Genomic DNA, 15,971 nt, shown 5'->3' on the forward strand with positions numbered 1-15,971 from the left:
GCATTGGTCCTGTTCTCAAAGAAACTTTAATAGAGTCTTTCTGGTTGTAGGTTAAAATCCAACTTTTTAGCCTGACTTTACAAATCCTCTTGAAGTTGGACCCAATCTAGTTTTCTATTATTTTTCTTTGGGAATTATCTTTTTCTCTTACCAAATACATTTGATTTTTCATGAATTTACTGAAAATTCTCACTTCTATATTTTTGCTTATGTCTCTTCTTCATGTAGTAATAATTAATAATAGAATGACAGCCACTTCTCTGCCTACTGAAATTCTAACTAATCCAATTCCAGCTCTAATTTCTTTCTTATACTTAGTGCATATAATGGGCATTTGATAAATGCTTGTTGAATTATCTACACATTTGCCATTTTGAGATTGGTGTATATGGTTATTTTATAATATATATTATGGAGCCGTGAGCATTTTGTTTCTTTATCCTTATCACAGTGCCTAGTAACAGTGCCTTTATTCAGCTAACATTACTAACTTAAACATCTACAAAAGATGATTCTAACATTAATTTTGACAAAGTATAAAATGTTATTTTCTTCAATTTGTAAGCTTTATGGTCTTTCAAGATAAATTTGAATCTATTATTTAAGTGCTTCAAGCATACATTAGTCTAAAATACTGCTTTGCTGTTTACCAGTAAGATTGTTTCTGGAGAATGTAATGAAAAAAGAATATATGAAATATTGTTAATAACATCACTGTACTTCTTTAGTATTGTAGTGATCTGAAGATAATATATAAGTAAGTGAGGGAAATGATTGTGGGGAAATAATACTTTAGAAACAGCCCTCAGTCTCAGCTGACCATTTCAAAGAGGTGTGTCAGGAAGTGCCCACAAGGGGGCGTGCCTATCTAGAGAAAACTTGACCAAGTTCCTTTCCTGTTATGCAGGTAAGAATGTTTTACAAATGCACTGCTAGATCATGTCTTTTTTTCTAGGAAAAAGAATGGACCATCACCACTAGAAATTTTTTTACATGTTCTAGCACCTGTTTATTTTGGTTGTGTGATTTCCTCAGAAGGGATAGGTGGAGATTGCCTTGGAAGCTAAGTTTGTAATGCTGTGATTGTACCTTTTTTTTTCCCTTCATGTGTTGAGAACATTTCACTTTGCAAATATTGCCATCTCTTCTGTGGTCATTTTAGGTCATTTGCTCAAGGGATAGGCGGTGCTCCATTTTCATTGTTCTGCTGATTAGTGTATCCTGAGGCTTACGTCGAACTCACCAAGTCACCTTGAGGAGGACACAGGCTTTGAGTGATGTTTCCACCAGAGGGGTCATGGCCTCATGGGATCCTTAGTTTTTCTTTCCAGTTTCTATTTTACCTTTGACTTCAACATTATCGCCAGCAAACATTTATTGAGTCCCCTTTATAAACAGGTTTTTATGTTGGTTTTAGGGAGTAAACAGAGTATATAGCACCCAGGCCCTGACCATTGCATATTTGGTCCAGGGGAATTAAACAATAAAAAGAAATCATACCATGTAGTATGTGCTAGAAAAATGAAGTAATCAGTGAGGGCCATGGGAATTGGTAGGGTGGAGAAATTGCTCTAAAGTCCCTAAGTTTCTCATTGTAGACTTTATGGAAGAGGTGGAATTTAAGCTGGGTCTTGGATAAAGGGTAGGACTTAGGTATTGAGGTAGAAAAGACAAAGAATTAGGTTTAGAAGCCTGTAGGTAGAGAAGCTTGGTTGCCCTATAGAGTTTCTACAGGATGGCGGTTTCAAACTCAAATGCTTCTGATCGCCAACTAGGTAGCCTAAATGTGTGAGAAAATCTAGAGAGAGCACATGGTGATACGTGTTTCATTTTAAGGTATTTGGAAAAACAAAACGTGCAACACCAAAATTATACTTTGCTGTTGAAAGTAAACTCTGATTTTGGCAGTTTGTAATCGCTGGTAAGAGCATGACAGTTGATCAGCTTTGACTGTGCACATAATTTTGCAAAGTAAAATAGTCCATAGAGACATTAACTCCACAGTCAGAGTTCTCCCTGAACATTTGTCTACTTTTATTTGCACTAAATGTACTTTGGAGCAAAAGAGGAGAATATATTGAAATATATATAATGGGGCCTATTCTGGTGACTGTTTGCATTAAACACAGGCTTTTAAGTGTTGGGAGTCTGAAAACATTCTTGAGATTAATTTGAATGACATTAAAAATTCTAGGTATAGTACTATCATAATTAGGTTTGGATTGCATTTTATATCCTAGAATATACTTAGGTCCTTTCCTATTCTTTGTGATTCTTGATTTCTCTCTACTTAATAAAATTTTAAGGTATTGAGGAATAAAAGGGAAAAAAAGTATGTGGGCATTTTTTCCTTTCCTTTTTGTTTTTTTAGTATGCTTATCTTTAGTAGGTGAGTGTTTATGATTTTTAATAGTTTATTATTTTATTTTATTTTTTTAGTAGTTTATATTTTTGTGGATATATTCACAATTGTATGGTCAAATAGATATTGCTGTACTTAAAAAATCAAATATCAAATAAAATACCTATTATTGTATTATTAAAGTCACTGTTAAATATTCAATCTGGATAGGGTCAAATTTAAAAGGTTAAATGATCCATCCCCATTGTCATGGTGTTTCATTGGCAGGAGTAGACTCCAGATTGTCCAAGTTACCTTCTAGTCCTTTATCTATTATTCCCCACTGCTTTAAGACTCAGTTCAAAGGCCAGTGGAGCTCTGGTATTTAAAATAAAAAGTGTAATTTTATCCAGAGAAGGTAAATGTATGCTCTGAAATGAAAGACCAGAGGTCCAGACCACAGCCAGGTGTTCCTGGAAAGAGCCAAATTGGACAACTAAATTGAAAAAGGTTGCCTGCTCTTATTAAAGAGACTTTGTTGCTGTCTATTTAATTAGCAAGGTTTTAGTTAATTTATTTGGGTGTTTTTTAATCTGCCCAGGTAATGAAGTTCATAGCCTATTAGTGAGTATGCTGGTAGCATGTTGTGCTATCTCTGTCATTGTAGTACTGTGATATACGTGCCTGTATGAAGTGAAACTTCCAAATAATCTTGATTCCCTCCTCCCTTGAACATGTTTTCCAGACGGTGATAACTAAGTTTAAGATAGTCTCCAGTGGAAAAAGCAAAGTTAAAGCTAAAGTGTAATATATGTATTACTTAACAGAACTTTTAGAAAAGTGATTTGGAGTTAGAGAAAGTGAATTGGTTAGTCAAAAATGAAAGAGTGTGATCTGGTGCCAGATGACCCAAGAGGATGAGAGGGCAGTAAAGAAGTGTTGCCAAAAGAAAAACATTGAATGGAAGAGTGTGACCAGTATCAAGACAGATGATTTCTTTATGGATTAAGTGAGTGGGAGAAGGAGGTCTGGACTTTAGTGTGCTTATTATGTGGGCCAGCCAGGGATTTCACAGAGCAGTTGTTTAAGGACATACTTTTGGGAAAGAACCTATTCAGGAGTGTTATGCAAAAGTGTTACGTTTAGGGAAGATCTAAATATAAAATGATTGGAGAGAAATAATTGGAGGAAAACTGTTTTAGATAGGTTGAGTTTGGATCTCATGTCTATATTGAACAAGATGCAATTTTAGAGGGCACAGAGTTTGATTTATTGATGAAGGTCAATTAAAAACTATATGTGATACTTTGTTAGTTGCTGCTTACAAAAGATCCTAGGACAATCCAGCATATAGAGTCTTCCCAGAGAGGGGAGAACCTGTTTCAGGTTGAGCCTTTAGGTGCAAGGGTCTCTTGTGTGGTTTGGGAAGAGATTAAGGGAATCTTTCTGGAGTTACTTGAGGCCTCAGGACTTGAAGAAGGGCAGTATTTTGGTATGTATCAGGGAGGGTGGTAGCTGGGGTATGGGGAGCCACTTTTTCACTGGAGGAAGTGTGAGTGAGGTAATGTCAGTATCTGCTATTATTACTCCAGAGAGCCAGGGCTCTCTTTGGAGGAGAGGGCAGGAGGCCTGGACCTTTGCTGAGATTTAGGTGATACATGGAGAAAATTATTGCCTATCAGATTTAATTTATTCAGTTCATTCAAAAAGCAGTTTTTTCACAGAACCAACTTTACCTTTTTTGGATCTATTTATTTAATGTTTATTGTTCTTTCACCGATTTTTCATCTTCTTTCTGTTTTCTCTTTTCTCTTGTTTATATTAACTTCTTTATTTGGACACTTAGGTCATGTTGTTTTCTAACATCAACATTTTCAGTATAAATTTTTCTCTGTCACTTTTGCTGTATTTCACAAGTTTCAAAATGTTATATTTCTATTCAAATATTTTTATTTCCTTTTTTTTAAAAGATTTATTTATTTATTTATTCAGAGAGAGCAAAAGAGAGGCAGAGACACAGGCAGAGAGAGAAGCAGGCTCCATGCAGGGAGCCCGACGTGGGACTCGATCCCAGGTCTCCAGGATCACACCCGGGCTGCAGGTGGTGCTAAACCGCTGTGCCACTGGGGCTGCCCAAATATTTTTATTTCTATTTAAATTTCTTGTTTGATTCATTAGTTTTAGAAATATTTTTTCTTCTTTAATTTCTAAATTTTGTTTACTTTTATTGACTATAACTTAATTGTATCATAGTTAGCATATTCTATTTGGAATTATTTCTTGAAATTTGTTGTAATTTAGCTTATGATTTTGTGTATGATCCTGTTTTATAAATATTCATATGTGTTTGAAAATAATGTTTCTGTCTGGTGCAGCCACTCTGGAGAACAGTATGGAGGTTCCTCAAAAAGTTAAAAATAGAACTACCCTCGATCCAGTAATTGCCCCACTAGATATTTACCCAAAGATTCAAAGGGGTACCCTGATGTTTGTAGCAGCATTATCAACAAGTGCCAAACTATGGAGAAAGTGCAAATGTCCATTAACTAATAAATAGATAAAGAAGATGTGGTGTACACACACACACACACACACACACACTATGGAATGTTACTCAGCCACCAAAAAGATGAAATCTTGTCATTTGCAATGATGTAGATGGAGGTGGAGTACACTATGCTAAGTGAAGTAAGTCAAAGAAAGACAAATACTATATGATCTCACTCATAAGTGGAATTTAAGAAAGAAAACATCTGGGACGCCTGAGTGGCTCCGCAGTTGAGTGTCTACCTTTGGCTCAGGGTGTGATCCTAGGTCTGGGGATCAAGTCTGGGATTGGGCTCCCTGCAGGCAGACTACTTCTCTCTCTGCCCGTGTCTGTTTCTCTCTCTGTCCCTCATAAATAAATAAATAAAATTAAAAAAAAATCTGAACATATGGAAAGGGGGAATAAAAAAAATGGAGAGAAGGAAACAAACCTTTGAGACTCAACAAAAGAGAGCAAATTGGGGGTTGATGGAGGGAGGTGGGTGAGGGATGGGCTAGATGAGTGACAGGTATTAAAGAGGGTACTTGTGTTGAGCACTGGGTATTGTATGTAAGGGATGAATCACTGAATTCTACTCCCTAAACCAATATTGTACTATATGTTAACTAAAATTTAATTAAAAAAAAAAAGAAAATAATGTTTCTCCTCTAAATGTTGGGAAAAGAATTCTATGAGTACTTAGGCAATCACACAGCTTGAAGGGGGCAAGACGGTGGAAGAGTAGGGCCCCCAAGTCACCTGTCCCCACCAACTTACCTAGATAACTGTCAAATCATCCTGAAAACCTATGAATTTGGCCTGAGATTTAAAAAGAGAACAGCTGGAATGCTACAGAGAGAAGAGCTTCTAACAAGGTGCTTTTAACAAGGTAGGAAGTGCTTCTAACAAGGTAGGAAGATGGAAAAAAAGAATAAATAAAAAAGAATCCAGTGGTGGAGGGGCCCCCACAGGGAGCCGGGCTAAGGCCGGGCGGCAAGAGCCTTCAGGACAGAAAGCCCCGTCCTGGAGAAGCAGGAACTTTAGCAATCTTCCTGGACGGAAAGGCGCTCGCAGGGAACTTGGGCAGGATCCCAGGAGGGGCAGTGGAGCCTCTAGTTTCCTGGGGTCACTAACAGAGGAAGTGTGCCCCAGGGGAGAGCGCACCACACACCGCAGGTGGAGCGCGGTCAAGGGCTGGAGCGTGTACCCGATGGGGCCCTGGGAGCAGCTCAGGTGACGGCTCTGGGCGGAGGAGGCTGCGTGGCCCTGGGAGCCCGATTCCAGCGGCGCAGGTCCCAGATCCCAGGGCGCCGGGGGACACAGCCCAGGATCCTGCGCTCCCCCCGGGACAGGACAGCAAGGAGACTCCTGCCGCCAGCCCCCCATCCCCCCAGCTGAGCAGGTCAGCGCCCCCCACCCTGAAGCACCTAGGCCAGTGTGGACTGGGACACTACAGTAGTTACTGCAGGAGGTGATGCCAGAGCTGGAGAGCTGGCCACCGCCAGTGGGGTTGTTCCTCCTTGTGTCACCCTGTCCCTGGGAGGGTCGGGGCCACCAGGGAACAGGGGCCTCACAGGAAAAACAGCTCCCACTGAGCCGTGCACCTGGCAGGGGGTGGGGCAGCTCCCCCAGGTACACACACCTGAGAATCAGCACAGCAGGCCCCTCCCCCAGAAGACCAGCTGGAAGGACAGGGGAAGAGCAAGTTCTTGACCAAGCAGCGCTGGAAAGTTCACAGGAAGTCGAGAGACTTATAGTATATAGAATCAGAGGATACCCCTCCTTGTTTTTTGTTTTTTTGTTTGTTTTCCCCCTTTTCTTTTTCCTTTTTTTCCTTCCTTTTTCCAGTACAACTTGTTTTTAGCCACTTTGCATTGAGCAAATGACTAGAAAGAAGAACTCACCATAAAAGAAAGAATCAGAAATAGTACTCTCTCCCACAGAGTTACAGAATTTGGATTACAATTCGATGTCAGAAAGCCAATTCAGAAGCACAATTATAAAGCTACTGGTGGCTCTGGAAAAAAGCATAAAGGATTCAAGAAACTTCATGACTGCAGAATTTAGATCTAATCAGGCCGAAATTAAAAATCAGTTAAATGAGATGCAATCCAAACTGGAGGTCCTAACAACGAGAGTTAATGAGGTAGAAGAATGAATGAGTGACATAGAAGACAAGTTGATGGCAAGGAAGGAAGCTGAGGAAAAAAGAGAAAAACAGTTAAAAGACCATGAGGAAAGGTTAAAGGAAATAAATGACAGCTTCAGAAGGAAAAATCTACGTTTAATTGGGGTTCCAGAGGGCGCCGAGAGGGACAGAGGACCAGAAAGCATATTTGAACAAACCATAGCTGAGAACTTCCCTAACTTGGGAAGGGAAACAGGCATTCAGATCTAGGAGATAGAGAGATCCCCCCTAAAATCAATAGAAATCACTAGACACTCGGACATTTAATAGTGAAACTTGCAAATTCCAAAGATAAAGAGAAGATCTTTAAAGCAGCAAGAGACAAGAGATCCCTAACCTTTATGGGGAGAAGTATTAGGTTAACAGCAGACCTCCCCACAGAGACCTGGCAAACCAGAAAGGGCTGACAGGATATATTCAGGGTCCTACATGAGAAGAACCTGCAGCCAAGAATACTCTATCCAGCAAGGTTCTCATTCAGAATAGAAAGAGAGATACAGAGCTTCCAAGATAGGCAGAAACTAAAACAATATGTGACCATCAAACCTGCTCTTCAAGAAATATTAAGGGGGACTCTGTAAAATAAAGAGGAAGTCCAAGGAAAAAATCCACAAAAACAGGGACTGAATAGGTATCATGATGACACTAAATTCATATCTTTCAATAGTAACTCTGAATGTAAATCCCATCAAAAGGCACAGGGTTTCAGACTGGATAAAAAAGCAAAACCCATCTATTTTTGCTGTCTAGAAGAGACTCATTTTAGACCTAAGGACACCTACAGCCTGAAAATAAAAGGTTGGAGAACCATTTACCATTCAAATGGTCCTCAAAAGAAAGCAGGGTTAACCATCCTCATATAAGATAAATTAAAGTTTATCCCAAAGACTGTAGTAAGTGATGAAGAAGGACACTATATCATACTTAAAGGATCTATCCAACAAGAGGACCTAACAATCATGAATATTTATGCCCCGAATGTGGGAGCTGCCAAGTATATCAATCAATTAATAACCGAAGTTAAGACATACTTAGATAATAATACACTTATACTGGGAGACTTCAACACAGCACTTTCTGTAAATGACATATCTTCTAAGCACAACATCTCCAAAGAAACAAAAGCTTTAAATGATGCGCTGCACCAGATGGATTTCACAGATATTTACAGAACTTTACATCCAAACTCAACTGAATACACATTCTTCTCAAGTGCACATGGAACTTTCTCCAGAATAGACCACATACTGGGTCACAAATCAGGTCTTAACCGATACCAAAAGTTTGGGATTGTCCCCTGCATATTTTCAGACCATAATGCTTTGAAACTAGAACTCAACACAAGAGGAAATTTGGAAGAAATTCAGACATGTGGAGGTTAAAGAGTATCCTGCTAAAAGATGAAAAGGTCAACCAGGAAATTAGAGAAGAATTAAAAAGATTCATGGAAAGTAAGGAGAATGAAGATACAACTGTTCGAAATCTTTGGGATATGGCAAAAGCAGTCCTGAGAGAGAAGTACATTGCAATAGAAGCATCCCTCAAAAAAGTAGAAAAACCTCAAATACTAAAGCTAACGTTACACCTAAAGGAACTGGAGAAAGAACAGCAAATAAAACTACACCCAGCAGAAGAAGAGAGTTAATAAAGATTAGGCAATCACACTTTTTTAAAAAAAGAATTTATTATTCATTCACTCATGAGAGACAGAGAGAGACAGAGACAGAGAGGCAGAGGGAGAAGCAGGCTCCATGCAGGGAGCCCGATGTGGGACTCGATCCCAGGACTCCAGGATCATGCCCTGGGCTGAAGGCAGACGCTAAACCGCTGAGCCACCCAGGGATCCCCAACAATCACACTTTCTAATGTACAATTCAGTTCTTTCTTTCTTTCTTTTCTTTCTTCCTTCCTTCCTTCCTTCCTTCCTTCCTTCCTTCCTTCCTTCCTTCCTTCCTTCCTTCCTTCCTTCCTTTTTTTTTTTTATAAGATTTTTACTTATTTATTCATGAGGGACACAGAGAGAGAGAGAGAGGCAGAGACATAGAGGAGAAGCAGGCTCCAAGCAGGGAGCCTGATATGGGACTTGATCCTGGGCCTCTGGGATCATGCCCTGAGTCAAAGGCAAACGCTCAACTGCTGAGCCATCCAGGCATCCCAGGTTCTTCTGTTTCTTACTGGTAGTTGAGAGAAATATATTGGAATATCTCATCATGAGGTATGGTTTGTTGCTTTCTCCTTGTTGATGTGCTTTTGTTTTACATACATTCAGGCTATTCTTTTTAGATACATACAAATTTATAATTACTATATCTCTATATGTGGTGAAGTTAAACTTTTAGCATTTATCATGTAGAGATATTATGTCTATTAATACCTTTTGTCTTAAAACTTATTTTGCTCGACATTAATATAGCTACATTGTTTGGACTGGCCCTTGCTTGACATTGCTTTTTCTCCCATCCTTTTACTTTCAACTTTTCCATGTCCTTATGCTTTAGGTATATCTCTTATAAATAGCATGTAGCCAGATTTCAAAACCCACCCTGACATTCTAATCACATGTTATTGCTATTTTTAAAGACAATATTAGTTTTGATTTACATGCAGTTTTGCCATTTTATTTGCTTACCCATTCATTCTTTAATGCCTGATTGTCCTTCTTGGATTATTATCTTTAAATCTATTTGGGCTGCTCTAATAATATACCATAGACTGAGTGGCTTATAAATAACAGAAATTTGTTTCTCACAGTTCTGGAGGCTGGGAGGTCCAACATCAAGACCCAGGCAGATTTGATGTGTGTTGAGGGCCTGCTTCCTAGATGGCTATCTTTGTGCTGTAACCTCACATGTCAGAAAGGGCAGGGGAGCTTCTTGGGCCTCTCTAGAAGGGCATTAATCCTATTCATGAGGGCCCTACCATCTTTCAGTGCCCCACCTCCTAGTTGCATCATCTTGGCAGCTAGGTTTTCAACATATCAATTTTGAAAGGACATAAACATTCAGGTCATAGCGATTATTTTCCTTCTTTTTGAAGCATATAATTTACTTGTTTATTCATACATCCATCCAACGTGTATTTATTGAATACCTAAGAGATGTGAAGTGCTTTTCTCAGTGCTTAACAAATGGTAGTGAATAAGCTAAACAAAAATTGCTGCCTTTGTGGAGCTTCCTATCTTGTGGGGGGGAGATTGGCAATTTAAATGCCAACATAAATTGTATAGTTTAGAAGATATTAAGATGTTATGGAAAAGAATAAAGTAGAGCCAGGAAAAGGAGATTATCTGTGCTCGTGAGTAGGTGGTAGAGAGGATATAGACAGAGGTTAGGTGTAGTATTAAAAAGAATGGTCCTTCATTAAGTGTAGGTCTCTTGGTGGTAGGTCTCTTAGGTCATTTTACTTATTTACAAATGGCTTCGTTTTATTCTTGTTCCTAAAAGATAATCTTGTGGGGCACCTAGTTCTGGGTTTATAGTTATTTTTCTCTGGGTACCTTGAAGATATACCACGGTCTTCTGGCTTTCATTGGGCGTCTGAACATTGTATCATTCTGTTGTAGGTGATGTTTTCTTTCTAGCTGACTCCTTTCCTTTCTCTGTGGCTTCTGGGAGATCTGGATTCTTATATTTTATCAGTTCTGGGAAATTTTAGCTTTTTCTCTTTCATTATTTTCTCATCTTTATTCTGCCTGTTCCTTCTAGTTGGACAAATGTCAGGCTTTCTCTCATCCATGTGTATTTTTTTTTACCATCTTTCATGTTTTCTATCACCATCCACCCCCACTTAACAATCATCATCAAATGTGTATTAAATGTTATATAAAGCTAAATGTGTTATAGTATACGGACAGAATTAGAAAATTTGTCCATGACTTGATGTTTTGAATTCTTGGTTGTGTGCTTTTAGATAAATATTTCAGCTATTGATTTTTTTTAGTAGTAGACCTTGCATGCAGTGCAATGCACATGTCTTAGAGTGTATGATTTGATGAATTTTGACATGTATAAAGCCATGTAACCCATATTACTATCAGAATATAAAACATTGCCATTACTCCAGAAAGTTTTCTCATGCCTCTTCATAGTCAAGCCCGTCTCCCGAGACAACCGCTTTTCTGCTTCTTTTTCACCACAGAGTGGTTTTACCTTTTCTAAACCTTCATATAAATGGGAGCATATATTCTGTACCCTGTTGTGTCTAGCTTCTTTTACTCAGTGTACATCTAAAGGATTACCCATATTGTCATACATATCACTAGTTCCTTTTTGTTTCTGGGCAGTCCTCCCCTATTGCCTATATCATGTTTGTGTACCCATTCCCCTCTTGGTAGGTATTTGGGTTGTTTCCATGTTTTGGCTGTTGGAGTTAGAAGTGCTGTGAACATTTTTCATAAGGCTTTTATTGTACATACTTTGATTTCTCTTGGGTAAATACTTAAGCTTTTTTGCTGGGTGTATATTTAGATGAACATTTAAAAATTTTGATTTAGAATTTAAAAATTGTGGTTAATATTTATTCCAGAAAAATAAGAAGCCAAATTGGATATATTCATCATCATATTTTTAAACCCATATTTGAAGCCATTGAGGTATATTCTTAAGTATTTTGATCAGAGGAATGCAGTTTAATGATCTAATTAATATTATCTCATGGACTTTCTCAGACTTATTGTTAAATTCCTTAACTTTTATTTTTTTATTTTATTTTATTTTTTAAAATTCCTTAACTTTTATTCTGACTCCAGTATATCTTAGGTTTACATTCCTTAACCAGTGGCTCATTATAAGTATAAAGTAATTTTAATTGAACAACATATGAATTATAATAAATATGATTTAAAGCTGCATATATAAAACTACCCTCGTGATTTTTACTATTCAGCTTTGTGATGATTTAAGTCCTGAGTATGTTCATCTGGTCTCTTCCATCACTTACTTATACATGCTCACTCAACATGCATACTGAGGCTCTCAGACTGTTATATTTTGAAGCAAAAAAGCCCATAATTCATTATTTGAAATATTTTAAAAACCATTACTTTTTCTACCTTGAATGTTGCAAGCCTTAGAACACTGTCTAGGTATTGTGCCATATGGAAAACATTGTCCTTTGCTGTCTTTGAGGGTTTGGAATTTTTAGGTGATCGATCCTTTGGAACTTTGTGATGGTATGAATTTATAATTAAAGCTGTAATGTAGATATATTAAAGCACCTTAAAAGCATAGTTAACCTACTTTAGTTTTATTTTGATCTAAAAATGTTTCTGTTAACTTTTGTTGAGTGATTTAGGGGATAAATAACAATTTTCATATAATTTTTTTATGTTTGAAACTAATTTGTGTAGTGCTGCAAAGATATTTAATGTTACTTATTAAAAAAAGAAAATAAAGGATTATTTAAGAATAGACATCTTGACTGTAATTTACAGAAACATTGTTTATAGTATGGGCATCGGAAAGGTGATTTTTCTAATGAGAGAAGAAAAAGGTCATTGGGTATTCTTATATCCAAATTTTCTTTGATTTCAGCCATGCCAGATATATAAGTAGATAATTCTACCTAAATCATACTTTGTTTATACATACCTGATATATTCTAATCCTATGGGGGCCCCACTGTGGGGTTGGTTTGTGGGAGATAGGCATGGAGCCAGATCTAGGTCTCTTAGCCAGAGCTAATTCCATGGTTAGAATACTCAAAGACAGCAAAGCTTTATGCTGCCATTAATGTACTGTCATATAGGGCATAAGTCATCTGCTTTTCTCAAGTAGAAACTCATGCCAATTATAATGCTGTGCATAAACATTGAAAAGGTATATTATGAAGGTTTGTTATCTTTTCAAAAATATATTTGTGTTTTTTATTGGATTAGGATAATCCCACCATATATACCAGTTTCAGGATGGACATATATTTGAGATATTATTTTTGCATTTTAACTATTTGATATCTGAGTAATTCTGTGTAGAAGAAAGACGAGGTTAATGAGATAAGTAACTGATAGATGGTGTCTCTTGGCAGATTTCAGAGTTAGAACACAGATTAGAGGCATAATTTTCTGGTGGGAAGTACCTAAACTTTGTATTAAGGTGTTTATTCCTTTTAAAGTAGTTCATGTGTCACTTAATTTAATTTTACAATAATTGTATAATAGCCATCTCCAGTTTGGAGCAGAGAAAAGTAAAAACTTTTGACATTAAGTCCAACATGATTACTAGTTTATTGGTTACTTGAAGAAAGTTTTATTTCAGTGTTTTCCATGACATGTGCAATCTCTTTGCTAACTTTATATACATGTGTTTATTGTAAGGGGAACTATAGTTTATACAGTTGCTTTTTAGTCACAATTTTATCAAAAAAGTAATGCAAATAGCATGTTTCAGTAGAGGACAATAGGTGCATGTGTACCTATGTGGTGCATGTACTTTTAAGTATTTATGGAGTGTAAGAGCATAATAGTAGCTCTATATAGTAACAGTCATTGTGTGTTTTTTAACCTTTCTAAGATTTCATTTCTATACAAATGAGTTTTGTGAAATTATTATGGCCAAAATATCAGTGTTTATCTTTCACTCAATTTATCTACACTTCATAAAAATGCTTAAATATTACTTCATCATCCTTAAATTTGCCTTTCAGTATGTGAAATCTATGAACTAATTCTTGAATATTTATGAAGTAATTCTGATTTTTGCAGGTGTTGCAGCCCTTAGGAATATGTGGCTTAATTTGGAACAGGATTCTCTATTTTTTGCTTGATTTTTCATTTTTAAAAACCAAGTTACAGTAAATCCACCTATGTATTATATTTTTATATCTTTCCGTTGTTGTTTGGTTAGACATGATAATCCTCATAGTTTATAATATCCTGATTGAAATGCTAAGAGAATTGTTTTATAAGTAATGTGTATCATTGTGTATATGTCATGTATACCCTCATGTATCCTCTTAAAATTCCATTTTACAGAATGCTTGGGCTTAGCCATCACAGTTAATAAAGAGCTAATGAAGAATACCTTTTCTTGACTTTAATGTTAAGGAAAGTATTTTGCAGTTTCTGTTTATTTGTATGAGAGTTGTCTATTTCTAAAAGAGCCATTACGAGACCAGTACTTCAAAATATTTTATAGTATGTTCATTGTGGTATGACCATGGTGATATGCTGCCAGTTGATATTTGAACAGATAGAACTTAAATCTTTTATGCTGACATAATATTAGTCTTAGGTGGTTTAAGTTTCTCCTTTAGCAGATTTGTGTCCATAAAATTATTTGCCTTAAAAGGAGTAGAACAGATGGTTGGCTGATATAATTAATCCTGTAGGATGCTATCTTACCTTGTTTCTCAGGGTGGGGTCTGGGGACCAGCAACATCAGCATTACTGGGGAGGTTGTTAGATGTACAGTTTTGACCAATGCTAGATTACTTAATCAGAATTTGCATTTAACAGATTCTCAGATGATTTGTGTATACATTAAAGTTTGAGAAGGCCCCCTGTAGGAGACATAAGATTTGTCATCTGGATAAGGAACAAACACTTCTCTATTTGAAGTTGCAAGGGTATAAAGATTTAGGAATTATTTCTTAGAATAATGAAACAGATGTTGCCCCTTTACATTTCTCTTTAGGATTATTCATTTTTTTCCCCTGGAATAAAATGTGTCTAATGCAATTCTTTACTTTCATACTTTCATCTTATCTACCAAAGAAGATAAATTTTACTTCTTCCATACCAAATGAGCAAACCCAGTTATTGTTAAGTCTTCCCTAAGATTGTGGCATCCTCTGGATTTGCATAAAATTGAATCTTGTGAAAGGAGATGGAAAACGGAGGCCCTGATGTTACAATTGCCGGGCATCTATCATCACTTGTTTTTCTTGTGTCTGTGATATCAGAGATGCAGACATGCTTTATTTCCTCCTAACTGAAGAATAAGTATGCCCAAATGTCTGCTGTGTGCAAAATGGAACAGTGGTCAGACCTTTACTCAGAGAGTTTACAGTCGGGATAAGGAACTATCCTTGAATGTCAGGTATTCTCCCACCTGCAGAACTGTGCTGTTCTGGGATATGGCCTTATGGATCCATTGGCCAGACATCCCCTGGCTGTGGTTAAAAGGGAGAGGGGAAATAAAGGACTTATTTGAGGGATCCCTGGGTAGCGCAGGGGTTTGGCGCCTGCCTTTGGCCCGGGGCGCGATCCTGGAGACCCGGGATCAAGTCCCACATCGGGTTCCCAGTGCATGGAGCCTGCTTCTCCCTCTGCCTGTGTCTCTGCCTCTCTCTCTCTCTGACTATCATAAATAAAGAAGTAAAATATTAAAAAAATAAATAAAGGACTTATTTGAGCCAGTTACATGTTTTCTAGTAAAATAAGTAATGTCGCAGTGTATCAGTATATTTAAGAGGAGTTAGAATGTAGAGCAATGTAAATGTCTAGATGTACCTTCTCCTAACAGACTTCATGTAATATTTGTTGAGGCATACTCTGCCTTTGGATTTTTCAATTTGCTTGAAATAAAAATCTTTTGCTTGCATTATGTCTCCACCACTTCAGAACTCTCTTCAATGCCTGAATATGTAATTTCAAAAACTTCTTAGCTAGGGATCTCTCAGTACAAATGAAGTCTTGCTCAGTAGTATGGGCAATAAACTACACAGGAGGAGGCGCTGGTCTTGTTGGGTTTGGGGTTGTCCCTGCCTCCTTGTGGAAGTCTTGGTTTCTGGGCCACAGTTTAAAACCCAGTACCCTAGAGTGAGAACACTGCAATGACTACTGTTAACCTACAGACCTGCAGTAGCCTCTCTTGTTAATATATACAAAGAGATTTTTTTTTTTAATGAAACTCTTTTCCTGTTTTCCATGATTCTCATTTTTATCCAGAATTGTAAAGTTTGTCTGTCTTGCACAG

At 37.3% G+C, this 15,971-nt stretch overlaps 2 protein-coding genes across 8 annotated transcripts in view; one reads left to right on the forward strand and one right to left on the reverse strand.

Annotated features, from left to right (window-relative positions):
• Positions 1-15,971, reverse strand: part of NDUFAF5 (NADH:ubiquinone oxidoreductase complex assembly factor 5) — a 424,603-nt gene that overhangs the window by 280,830 nt on the left and 127,802 nt on the right. The window lies entirely within an intron of this gene.
• TASP1 (taspase 1) overlaps positions 1-15,971 on the forward strand; it is a 315,133-nt gene that overhangs the window by 89,163 nt on the left and 209,999 nt on the right. The window lies entirely within an intron of this gene.

This window comes from Canis lupus, chromosome 24, assembly GCF_003254725.2.
Source record: "Canis lupus dingo isolate Sandy chromosome 24, ASM325472v2, whole genome shotgun sequence".
Taxonomy (NCBI): Eukaryota; Metazoa; Chordata; class Mammalia; order Carnivora; family Canidae; genus Canis; species Canis lupus.